Source organism: Uranotaenia lowii, chromosome 3 (assembly GCF_029784155.1).
Source record: "Uranotaenia lowii strain MFRU-FL chromosome 3, ASM2978415v1, whole genome shotgun sequence".
In the NCBI taxonomy this organism is placed as follows: domain Eukaryota; kingdom Metazoa; phylum Arthropoda; class Insecta; order Diptera; family Culicidae; genus Uranotaenia; species Uranotaenia lowii.
In genome coordinates, this window is record NC_073693.1 from 205,693,178 (window position 1) to 205,702,789 (window position 9,612).

General features: G+C 34.7%; 1 protein-coding gene across 1 annotated transcript in view; it reads right to left on the reverse strand.

The window, feature by feature from the left end:
• LOC129751362 (neural/ectodermal development factor IMP-L2) overlaps nucleotides 1–7,908 on the reverse strand; it is a 131,990-nt gene extending 124,082 nt beyond the window's left edge. Inside the window, exon 1 of the mRNA XM_055746819.1 lies at nucleotides 7,576–7,908. The gene's annotated coding sequence lies outside the window, so the exon portion shown is untranslated. The remainder of the gene's footprint in view (nucleotides 1–7,575) is intronic.
• Nucleotides 7,909–9,612: the final 1,704 nt, after the last annotated feature.

Below are 9,612 nucleotides of genomic sequence, written 5' to 3' on the forward strand. Positions count from 1 at the left end.
CCAACACAGCGTAGTTGAAAAGAATTCGAACACGTCTTTAAAGCGTGATAAGGCTCATGTTGAAAAACATGATAACATGCATATTTCACCACAAGTGAAATATACCTACAATCAGCATTTGAAAGGAAACATGATGTCAGTCAACATTGGGTAACCTAATCTATGAGGTTTACAGTACAGAGCAATTAGCTAGCATTCGGTTCAACGACACGAGGTTATGGTGTGAGCGCTTCGTGCGACTGATAGAGGTAAGTTTAATACAATAGACGAATCGTACGATTTTACGTCAGAGAACAAACTATCAAGAAGAGTAAACCTGTCTATTCAACTAAGTCACCAATTTTGAAATCTTGTAGATACTGGTCATTTAAAACTACTTGTTGCCATCTTGAGTGTTGGTAACGTAAGTACAAAGATGATGACAACAATTAGTAACAATAACAATTAGGTACAACTGAAGTAGAAATGTGAAAAACTAACGAAATGAAATGAGAAAAAGGTTCGATTGGTACTTCTGAAACATGATAGTCATTCCGCAAAACAGCTTGAGGCTTGAAGAACTATAGACTGATTGTCGTCGAACGTTCCCGATTCCTGTATGTACATATATTTATCAGAGAGTAGTGTAGCCTGCCCGTCAATGTCATCGAAGTTATACCTGTAACTGTTAGTTTCTAAATGTTTTGATTGTTGAGCGAGGTTTAAGTTCAAGTGCAAAAGATTAAAATGAAAACACAGGTTGGGTACTCAATCGGGCGCCGTTTAATAAGTTTTGCATTTTCAGGAGGATTACGATTTGCCGACTATTATACTAACGAAATAATGAGATTTTAGTTAAAATTGTTAATCGTTTATTTGTATTTACCACAAACAAACTGCTTTGTTAAATCTGAGTAAAAAAGAAAACTAACGTGAAAATAAAGAGAAAATTAAAGTTCACCACATCTACAACTTCGTCGTGATTGATGGAATGAATGTGTTCATTATTTTTTCACAATGCCGTTTCTTATATTTTTTATGAAAACTTCGTGTGAAAATTGAAAGAATGCCATAAGACTCCTATGAAAAATGATTTTACACTCAAAAAGGCGCTTAATAAGACGTATCTTATGAAAATTATAATAAGAATTTGCCTGAGTGTAGGATCTCAACAAAACTTTATGTTTCCGCGAAGAGACGAAAACGGCTTTCCCGGAAAGCTGACCAGTCTGATAAGGCAACAATGGATGGAATTCAGTGCTGTGTGTGGATTTCTGATGAATTGTCGAGTTCAATCGAATCGCACAAGGGGCTTCGACAAGGCGATGGTCTTTCCTGCTGCGTGATGTTCAACGTGGCACTAGAAGGTGTTATTCGACGAGCGGCGGGCAAAATGTGGGGGCCGATTTTCAACAGATCCTATCAGCTTATAGGCCGGTTAACACCCCTCATTTTGTAGGTGTGTATGTGTGTAGAATGATGCTTCTGTTTGAATTTTGACATTAAATCTTTAGTTATCAACATGGCATCCAAGCAAGTGGAGCTACGAATCAAAATTTTGTACATGCGTCGTGAAAATACACTAATGCAGAAAAAGCAAAATCGTTAAATGTGGCCAAATCAGTCTTCACCAAAGTGATAAAAGTCAATAATCAATTGAACCAATGTACTCTTTTTTTGTTGAAAAGGATGCGTTGATCAGAAAAACCAACACATTACTTCCTTTTTATGAAAATTTTTCACATCTTATGCAAGCGATACGAAGCTTACAACAAATTGCAACATTTTGTTTAAAAAACATCACAGAGAACAGACGTACAAGCTAGCCTACGATTTTTTTGTAAAATTTTCAACATTCGTTTTGAACCAATTTTTGTTTTTTGGCTGGGCCACCAGATGTCTCCAATCACACCAAAGAGAACTATCAAAACTGAACCACAGAGAACAGACGTACAAGCTCGAACAAAGAATCATCAAAAAAGTGTGTAAAATTTCAAATACTATCACCCAAAAAATACGTTAGAAATTGACTACAAACAGTGCCATCTATCGCGCCGTTCAAAAGTTACAAATCAACTTTAAAGTGCCCAGTTTTCAAAAAGGCGTAATCGTATATGAACTTACAAAAAATGAATCCAATGTCTCAGTAAAATGGACGGCTTTAATGTATTGCTAAATAAATGAAATCAGAGTTACTTTTAACTGGGCGAAATTTCACTTTCTTTATTTTTGCACTACTATGACAGTTTTGATATCTAACAGCTTCGGTTTAAGTTTTCGCACTTCTTGAACAGTAATTTATGTAAGAAAATGCATCACCTATGTCCAGTCAAATACAAGAATATTCTTGACGATCAGTCTTACCCAGCAGTATTGATTCTAGGCATTTCAAAGCGGGTTACTTTCACATATCACTTTAGCATCCAGCTGTTTAAAACTATGTATTTCTAACAAATTTGAAGGAAAAAGATAATATCTAACTTTTATGATTTTTTTATTCATGCAACATGGTTCATCAACTTTCGAACGAAACTTCAACAGCGATTTTCTTTAAGCTTGCTAAGCAGCACATACGACCTATAGAAGACTGACTGAAACTTGGTCATCTTTGTTTTGACAGTTCTCTTTGGTGTGTTTGGAGACATCTGGTGGCCCAGTCAAAAGACAAAAATTGGTTCAAAAAGGGTGTTGGGATTTTTACACAACTTTCGTGGGCTAGCTTGTATGTCTGTTCTCTGTGACTGAACTGAGAAAAAAAATAAAATTTTATTCAGTTTCAAACAGGTCGCATGAATTGTTTGGCAAGTTTAAAAAAAAAGATGCTGTTAACACTTTCGTCCGGTTGCATAATGGAAAAATACCTTTAAAATTGATCGCTATAGAGCTGTTTTTGACATTTCTCATTACACTTGCTGAGAGTGTACAGATGAGTCGGGACAATTAACCTCAAAAACTTTCGGTACAAAAAACGGGCAGCCGGTCGACAAACATGGTCGTTTTTTAAGGTTGATTTTCCCAGAACTGAAAAGTGTTTGTGAAACAACCAGAATAATATCACGAACACTACCAGTGGCAAATAGGACTATTTCCTTCAAGCTAGGACAATGGGATACAAAAGTGATAGGGGAACTGGGAGTAAGACGCCCACGTTAAGAAGAATCTTTCATTACTCGTAAATGAAGAATGTAATCCAGTAAATTCGACAATAGTTTTGAAAAAGGGACTGTTGTTCACCAGAAATATACAAACAGGAATATTTATACCAATTATATACGTCTTAGTCGTTAAAGTATGATTTTCATTTCGTTTGGGGCAAAGTACGCATATGTGTTTACCCAAACGCGCCGTTCAACGAATAATAAGTGTTTATTAATTCAAGGGCCTCCGAAAGTGTTTGCCAGGTAAAAACACTTCTTTTCTACTTCACAGATGGAAAAATGTATTGCTACGCGCAGTGCTGCCAGATATACTGACGTTCTTGTGAATAGTTAATTAAATCTATATTAAGCTCAGGAATTTTAAATATATTGGTTTATATTTAAGTTATGTTTTCCAATTCAACATATAAATATCCTTAAAATTGTTGTGATGAAAACTGCATATAAATTTAAACAAATATGAAACATGCTTAAAGATAAACGGACATGGCGCGTTTTGCCCTGCCTAGACATGCTTATTAACAATCGTTGAAAATAATTGAATAAGGAAATTTTTCGTTGTGTGATGATTGTCAAGACCAATGTTCATCATTGGAACAGATTCCAGGTTAATGTTTAGCTGATATATGTTGTAATTCCTTACGAGAAAAGTTGAAAAATTGCAAGAAAAGCTCCCAAAAAAATAAGGTAAGACTGATCGTCAAGATTCTTCCTAATTGACTAGATATAGCCGATTCGTCCTCTCATGAAAACCGTTCAAGAAGTGCAAAAACTTACTGTAAAACTGTTAGTAATTTCGAATGCCTCAGTAGTGCAAAAATAAAGGAATGAATGAAAGTTTATCACCGGTGCTTTATTCGGTTTTTACTTATTGGCTTTTATCAGTGAGTTTTTATTTAAATTTACGTAACGTTTCGGGTTACTCGGGGGGAGATCTGATGATGGGTGAAGAAAAGGAACCCGAAACGTTACGTAAATTAAAAAAAAAATTGTTTCACTCACCGAAAAAGCAAAAACCGTATAAAATAAATTATGTCTCGTCAAAAGAAACTCTTATTGCATTTATCTTCTAATTTAGAGCGACACTAGTTCAATTATTATTAATGATTTCATATACGATTACGCCTTTTCGAAAACTGAGCACATGAATTGATTCATAACTTTTGAACGGCTCAATAGATGGCACTGTTTCAAGTCAATTTTCAACGTATTTTTTGGATGTCAGAATTTGAAATTTTACACACTTTTTTAAGATTTTTTGTTCGAGCTTGAACGTCTGTTCTCGGTGAAAACATGCATATTAAATCGTGATAAACAGTGAGAATAATAAGCGCCTTTGAGTGTGCAATCAGTTATTAATATGCACTAGGATAGAGATGTACCGAATATTCGGTTGGCCGAATATTCGGCGCCGAATACCGCCAAAAAACCGTTAAGCCGAATATTCGGCTCACCGAATAGTTGAGCTAGGTATTCGGCCAAATAGGCCGAATATTTATATTTCAAAGTTTTTACAATAAAAAATCTAAAATTTTTCAACTGATGTTGGATAATTTATTAAATATCCAAAAGTAATGTTGAAAAACCTTCAAAATCATCAAAAACTTATAGTTTCAGTTTAACATTTCAGATGCATCCGTGTATTTTTCACTGTAGATAGGTTCATACTTCGATTATCGTTTATTTCAAATTTCCTTGATATATCCAGGCTTGCCTAAAACCAAATAAAAAATTCGAGAAAAGCTGTATCCGACCGGGATGGCCCCATTTTTTTAAAAAACTTTTCGGTTTTTTTTCGAGTTTATCAAGATTTTTTGCTGAATAAAATAAAAAAAAATATCTCTAAAAAAATTTGAAATTTCCTGCTACTAAACGATTTTTTGGAGTAAATTTATTCGTTAGATACGATTTAAACCCTGCTGTTGTAGTTCGATGAAAACTTTAAATTTCAAGTAGTTTTATTTCTTTTTCCTCTTATATGTTTGAGAATAATGCATATTTTCTGTTCAGATTTTCCCTTTCTTCTACAAATTAAAAATATCTTTTAAACCCGGCCATGTGAATACGTGACGTTCTTTTCGGCAAGTATTTTGATGACATCTAGCATTAGACATTCAACTAATTTGATATAAAAAACGCAATTTAAAATAACTTAACACCTGTTTTGACATGTTTTGTCCCAGATTTTACTGGAATCAAATCTCTTTTGAGATAAACATCCTAGAAGCGACAAGTCCTTTCAGTTAATGGTGACATTTTGAAAATCAAAGAGACTTCTACAAAAAAAAGATCTTATACATCTGGTTGGAAATAATCGACTTAAAAACATGAGGGACATTAAGATGGCAAAAATAGAAGATTTCTATTAGAAATAGCAGTAGAAATAGAAGTATTTCTAATGAAAATTCAACAAAATATTCGACCGAATATTCGGCCGAATATTCGTTTGGCCGAATAGTTGAAAAGGTCAATATTCGGTATTCGGCCGTTAGCCGAATACCACTATTCGGTACATCTCTACACTAGGATATTTAAAAAGAAAACTTATAATGGTCATGTGAGTCACAGAACCTCCAAGACATTAACAGTATTTGGTAAATTGAAATATCTCGGTGCCACCTCGGTGCCACGAAATCCTATGTGCTGATGAACCCCGCTCATCCGAGCTCCGGTTATCGGAGCCACCATTTTTATCCAAAATTGATGTAAAAATATATTTTATATTTTTAGCTATTTAATTGACATCTCTGGCAAGTTTAAAATCTAATCTGTCCAGAAACGTCGATTAAATAGAAAAATAGAATCCATGTAAGAACCGAGCTATGCGCCTGGATGATATGCAATACCAGAGAAAAAAGGGTTTGTCAATGTATTCCGTTTAATCCGAGGTTTAACTTATTTAAGATTTTTCCTCTTCCGACTAGCTCTGTTAAGCGAGGTTCTACTGTACTTCCTTTTGCATACTAACCGCAAATTTCGGTAATGTATGGGTCTTGTGTCAACCTGATGGCTGGGATAAAGCTGGAGCTTAGAAAAACAGAGCTCGGATAAGTGGAATTCTTCTGTTTAACGTTTCTCCTGACTTTTTGGATAAATGATCTCAATGAAGGTACTCTTTTTGGTGTCATGAGATATGGTTAAACCCCCTCCGCATAAGGTTCCACTAAAAGCAAGCGAGATATTATACTGCGCATTCAAAATTTTAATCACGTTTCAATTCGGGTTCAGTTTTCCAAAATTTACTCACTTGTTGCTAAACATTTCCAAGCAACATTTAAAGTTTTATAACAGTGTACTAGACCAAGTTTTGGAATTTTGTTGATCGCCGCGCTTTAATGTGATTTAATTCATCGACGTTTTTCGGCGGATTTTAGAATCAAAAACGTTAGACCAAGTTTATGTTTCATAAAAAGCCTGGAGTGGAGAGCCTTGCAAAACAATGAATGTTACTTAGGATTCAGTTCTAAATAATAAATTTTAAATGAAAATTAACTCATTTTGGAGGTTGAATCTCGCGTGAGCTTTCATTACGTCATATAAGCTAAATGTAAACAAACAGTTTTGTAACTACAAAAACTAACATAAACAAATCGCAACTTCTTTCCATTGAGAATATTTGTAGCCTGGACAACATATTCTACATGTGAAATACAAATTTTAAAGTTATTTTGATAGCTTTTGAATTTGTGGAGAACTTTAGAATTAGAAATTTCTAGAATTTAGAAGTATTATCAATAAATAAAGCTATTTACAGTGAAAAATACACGGGTACACCTAAAATGCGTTACTGGAACCATAAGTTTTTGGTTATTTTACAGCTTTTTCAACATTACTTTTGGATTTTTTTTATAAATTATCCAACATCAGTTGAAAAATTTGAGAGGTCTGTTTTTGTTTGAATTTAAAAAAATTAATATACGGCCTTATTCGGCCTATTCGGCTGAATACCTAGCCCAACTATTCGGTGAGCCGAATATTCGGCTTAACGGTTTTTTGGCAGTATTCGGCGCCGAATATTCGGCCGACCGAATATTCGGTACATCTCCAGTAAACACAAGCCAAAACTATTAACTTGACCATCTTAATGTTACTTAAATTGTTATCAACAGGCTAAGAAAGTTAAGTAGTAAAATAAAAAAAATAGGTATGCATTGGTAATATGTTTACTTCTAATTACTTTACCAGAAGTTGAAGTGATTGCAACAGGCAACGGCAGCCAGGATTAAATCGTCTTAAATCGAAACAACAACTTCTGAAAGATTATCCCTATCGACTACACTCGTACGTTCGTCAATAATTTTTCCAACAAGTTTTAAAACCTTTTGACGATGAAATTGGATTGAGACATTTTGGTTTTTAATAATGACTATTCTTGAGTCCAACCGCTTAATTTCCACGACATTTGTCATTGATTCATCAAATTCAAAGCGTAACATACCTGTTGATTGAATCCTTCTCCACTCCAACAGGATTGAATATCACAGATTCGCCTAGGACACTTTTGAAATCTTATTTCAGAAATCAGTTCATATGAACCAATGATTACAAATCCACTCAGTATCACTTTTTATGACCTTTTTATCGAGCACTAAACCGCCGGCACCCGCCCGGAAAATCTACGCACCGGATTCACCACTAACCGCCACTAACAGTTTTCCTCGAATCAGAAAGACCCGCGGGAAAGGCAAAATCGGCTCACACCCGAGAATGCTGTTTGCCTTTTTGCTTCGAACCAACTGATGGTCGAGAAACAGATCGATCTGCGCCGGTTTTTGGTTTACTATTGTAGCGCTTCCAGCCGGGAGTGTCCTTTTATATATTCCCGAAGCAAACGGATAAGTTTTTTTTTTTCAGTGGACAATCCACTCAGCAGGATGTATTCTGGGTTAATTGATTATAATTTTTAGCGGGGAAGAAAAATTACTGCCAATGAACTTGGACTATATTGTAGTAATCTGCCTACAAGAGGCCAAATGGTGACCAGCAAGGGAAAGTGCTTTGGGTATTTTTTGGGAGAGTTCCGAAATCTGCTAGTTCAAAGTCTAAATAAGAAAAAATGTGCAGGTATGTATTACACGTTTTTTAGATCTATCCCTGTGCTCCACTCGAGGTGTTATAAAAGTGATTTAAAATGGAAAGCAGATGATTTTTGAGGATCTACAAATCGAAAAGGTACCTCTACATTATGTCCGATTGAGGTGAAATGCACCGATATTTTTTTTGGGCAAGTCAACATATGTACAGATAAATTTTTTGGGCAACTCAACAAATGTAGATAAGGTACACCGGGGTAAGTGGGGACGGTGGCTATTAAAACAATACTGTCAACTATTTTTTCAAACTTTTATTGCAGAATGTTAAATTTACTTGTAATCTATCCAATAACTGTAAAAGAGATACGGTTCCGACATTAACGGATGTTTACGGTGACTTTTCGTTAATTTTCTATTTTTAACTACGATGTGGAGTTGATGTGCATCTTTTACATTCGCAATTTTCTCGTAAACTAGCTGGCTCTTGACGAAAAACTCTACATTGAAACAATCCTTACATTAGAAACAACCAGTTAGGAAAAGAAACGACGATATAAAATTAAGAAAAAAGAGTTTATTTTCAAAAATCTAAAATGTTGTCTCCAAACCCTACCTGGGGTAAGTAGGGCCGGCTTTATACATTCTTGATGTTAACACATTTTTTCAATTTTCTCTCCTTCATTCAATACATTATATGTAGCTTTATTTAGCATTCGGATCATGAAAAGTTGGGAAAAGTACTTGTGTTTTCTGGAAAAAGCATATACAAACTACACACAAATATCACTACCATGAACTATTTTCAAAATTTTGAACGGTTCGAGCAATTAAGTAACGTATTCAACCAAGAAAACCCAAATTTGTTGAAATCAAAGGGAAAATCTAGCGCCCCATAAAGCGGGGTAAGTGAAGACACCAGCAGTCCATAACAATTCACGTGATAACTTTTTTCGCTTTTCGTCTATCAAGCTCATCTCTTCAGCATTTGTAAACAACATGTTCTGCATCACATTGAATGCGATTTTGTCAGAATTGATCCACTGCTGATTTTTTAATGATTTTTTAAAGTTGAACTATACGAAAAAACGTCCACACTTACCCCGGTGTACCTTAGTCGGTTTTTTTTTCAATTCGTTGCCGATTTTTTTCCATACATTCATTACCACCTTTAGGAAAAACAAGAGGTATCACGAATACAGGTGCAGAAAAGATTATTCAAAACAAAAAATTATCAGAATTTTTACCTTTTAAGATAAATGTAAGACGGTGAAAATTTCCAACATTTCTAAGTTCGGAAGATTGAACAAGATGTGCATGAATCCTTGGGAAAAAAAAGATTCTGCCGATTCTGAAGGACTGAAATCTAAAATCTCCAATGGTCACACAACCTTTTTCAAAAGATGAATAAAACAAAATATTGACTTATTTTAAGAAAAAAAAGG